This window comes from Canis lupus, chromosome 27, assembly GCF_003254725.2.
Source record: "Canis lupus dingo isolate Sandy chromosome 27, ASM325472v2, whole genome shotgun sequence".
NCBI lineage: Eukaryota > Metazoa > Chordata > Mammalia > Carnivora > Canidae > Canis > Canis lupus.
Window position 1 is genome coordinate 35,913,876 of NC_064269.1, and position 4,010 is coordinate 35,917,885.

A 4,010-nucleotide genomic window follows, 5' to 3' on the forward strand; every position below is an offset into this window, starting at 1 on the left:
ACTGGAACAGAACAGAGAAACAGAGGAGGGAGAGACAACTTCAGAAAGAAATAAAGGACTCATATTAAAATTGAAATTTGAGCATGAGCTTGTAGGATAAATTGGACTTGGAAATACAGAACTGTGGTTACTGTAACGTGATAAATACATAACAGACATGCCTCAAACCAAAACCTAAGTAAGATGAAAAAAATTCAACACACATATTTTCTTCCCATCTTTTTTAACAAAATATAACAGACATATTGAAAAGTAAGAAGAACAAAAATTCTAATGAATTATCAGAGGCAACACTGGTATCTACCACCCCCATCAAGAAATAGAGCATTTCCAGCACCCCAAGATCTTTCTTCACTTAATCTGGTAGTTACTACTATCTTTCTCATTCCAGGTATCACCATCATCCTGACTCCAAAACTATCTTGACTTAAAATGCAAAAACTACCATTTTGAAATTTACATGACTAGAACAATATAATATAAACTATTTTGTGTTTAGCTTATTTTCCTCAAGTTCTTGAGAGAGTCATCCAAGGACTCTCTGCCTCTGGTTGACACTGAGTAGACCAGATGCAAATTACACTGGAGAGGGCTCAAATTTACCCAAAACAAAATGAATAGTAATGATCATCTAAAGGAAATGCAAGGCATTAAATTTCTAAAAAGATGAGCTTCAGGAAGTTGTTTGCCCCTTTCAATAGTTTTTTGTTTTTGTTTTTGTTTTTGTTTTGTTTTGTTTTGTTTTTTCTTAAGACAGGTCTTTGAATGAGTCTACCACTGATCAACATGTAAAAGTTTATTTTGAAGCACCATGAAAAGAGTGAACTTACTGTGTACCAATTATAATCAACTCAAGTCCAGGTTTATTAAGAAAGAATGTGACAACAGATAAGCAATGACTCCCATGAGCTTTGATTTGAAAAAAAATGAGCATATCCACCATCTCTGAAGTTATTCTTTTCTTTTCTTTCTTTCTTTCTTTCTTTCTTTCTTTCTTTCTTTCTTTCTTTCTTTCTTCTTTCTTCTTTCTTTCTTTCTTCTTTCTTTCTCTTTCTTTCTTTCTCTTTCTTTCTTTCTTCTTCCTCTTTCTTTCTGTCCCCTTTCTTTCTTTCTTCTTTCTTTCTTTCTTTTCTTCTTTCTTTCTTTCTTTCTTTCTTTCTTTCTTTCTTTCTTTCTTTCTTTCTTTCTTCTTTCCTCTTTCTTTCAGTAGGCTCCACACCCAGTGTGGGGCCCAATGTGTCACTTGAACTCATGACCTTGAGATCAAGACCTGGGCTGAAATCAAGTCAGGTGCTTAACCGACTGAGCCCCCAGGTGCCCCTCAATTTGCTATTTCTTATGTGGAATAAATTTTTTATTAAAGAAAATAACAGAATTTGACTTTATAAAGAGGACAGTGTACCATAAGAAAGGGAAATGAAAATAGCTAATGCTAATCTTCTGTTAACTTCATTTTTTTTCACTTTTTCTAATGTTACAATGAATATAGATTGACAAAAAGTTGCAAAATTAATACAGTACAGGTAGTTTCCTGGTACCCTTCACTTAGTTTTCCCTATGGTAATATCTTACACAGAGTACAATTTCAAAGCCAAGACATTGACATTCATACAATCCATAAGGTATTCAGATTTCACCAGTTTTATATGCATTTATTTGCTTGAGTGTGTGTATGTGTATAGAATTATGCAATTTTGTTTTGTGTATACATTTGTACAGCCACCATCATGTAATCTTTGTTTTTATATTTTAGAAAGTATTTACCACCATTTATTTTGTTATTCTGGAGTTTGGTTGTTAAAGAAAAGGCAAATAAATGACTGGAATTTTTCCTTAGTTTACCAATTTTTACTTTAATAAGTTGACTTCGCAGGGGAAGTTTTTAACATTTATTGAGCACATATCGCATGCCGTTCTAATGTTTGATTGAACGTCTCATTAAATGTATGAGCATACATTTACCAGTACCAGTACATTTAATCCTAGTGATGTACTTGGGCATTTTACTATTTTATTGATGTAGAAATTTATTAACACACCAGATATTCTGTTTTATCCAATACTTTCTTTAATGTAAAGATTATACAAGTAAACCTAGCAATAGACCACCTTTGAATATTCTTGTCCGAGACTCTGACATTAAACTGAGTAACCAGATTCTTACTGGTCATTCAGTTCTACCAGTAGAACTTTCCTAATAATTGACTAGGATTGTTCTGTATAGGGTCTTGCTCTGGCCTTTTCTAAGGGATTGATATGATCATTTTGTAGCTCCATCAAGTGAGGAAATATTTGCCATTAGTAGAAATGCTGATTTTTCAGTTCTTATTCAGCACATTGTTATTTATTTATTTATTTATTTATTTATTTATTTATTTACTTGAGAGAGAGAGAGAGAGAGCATGAGTGGGGGAGCAGCAGGCAAAGGAAGAGAGAGAAACAGACTCCCTGCTGAGCAGGGAGCCCAACCTGGGGCTCTCAATTCCAGGACCCCAGGATAATAACCTGAGCTCATGGCAGATGCTTAACCAACTCAGCCACCCAAGTACCCCTCAACATATTGTTTTAATTTGATCACTAATTTGTTACCCAATATCTGTGCAACTATATTATGGGTTTTAGATACTTCATTGTTGCTTTGACAAGTAGGGTATCATTTTACAGTTGTGATTTAACTGATAGTTACAAATTCAATCATGGATATTAATCAAAGATGTTACACAAGAATCTTTCCTTTTTCACTCATGAAATTAAAGTACCAGGGCAGGCACCTGGGTGGATCAGTTGGCTGAGTGTCTGCCGTCTGCTCAGGGCATGATTCCAGGATCCTGGGATGAAGTCCCATATCAGGCTCCCTGCAGGGAGCCTGCTTCTCCCTCTGCTTATGTCTCTGCCTCTCTCTCTGTGTCTCTCATGAATAAATAAACAAAACCTTAAAAAAATAAAGTACCAGAAAACTGCATTCCATCAAAAGAAATAGATAAACAAGCAACAAAACCAAAGAAACAGCCACCTCTGCATCTGGTTCAGGAATTGCTTACTCAGATCTGGATGAAAGAAGCAAAATAATGTGAAAGTTTTGGATATATTTAGATATTTCTCAGCACTTAACACTGCATAATAGCTATTTTATAAAGTAAGATGTCTACCACAGGAAAAGAAGCATTCAAAATAATGTCCTAATTGGTAACATAGATTATGGATAAAACATTGGCAATCTCTGATTATTAAGGGCAGAGAGGAGTTGATAAAACCAGAATGGAAAAAAAATCCTACAATTTGTTTCTATATTTCTTAATTTCAGCCCATAAAGCATATCTCTTCTCATTAATAAGTCCCTAAACAGGAGACTTGAGTAGAGTATATGGCCCTCCTGCAAGAGTTTCAGAGTTTGTTAGCTGTGGCTTGTCTATTCCCATGTAGATGGAAACAGTTTATTTGTGGTGAGCTGTTGGGTGGGGTTTTAGGTTCTCACTCTGAAATAACACCAAAGTGACAAATTGTTTACTTCCTAAAGTCTAAGATTGACGTATTTTTACTACGTATCTGTGAAATGGCACAGAGCCTCTTTCTTGACCTTTAGACCAAAACTATATGCATTGTAAAGCCCTATGATGGGTATTTCTTGATGAAACTTGAGCATAAAGAAAAGACAAGGGAAGTTAAAAGAATTCCTTAAGAATAGTAAGACACATGAGCACCAAACAGGAGATTATTCAGATCAGTAAAAAGTCTGTCAGTCTGGAGAGAACTCACTTTTTAGTTTTCATACTGGTCTCTCATCCAGTGAGGGTCAATAAATTTATACATTTCCCAAATCCAACAGCCTGAACTAAATCTGAGGAAAAAGAGGCATATAAAAGATTATTCTTAAAAATGTTATAATGTGTCCCTACCTAATTCTTTGGTAGAGAAGGAGTATTTTATTTATTTATTTGTAATTTAAGTTTTTAATGTGAATCAAGTTACATAAAAACAAGTACATATTTTTGGTGGTACATAAATTTGGC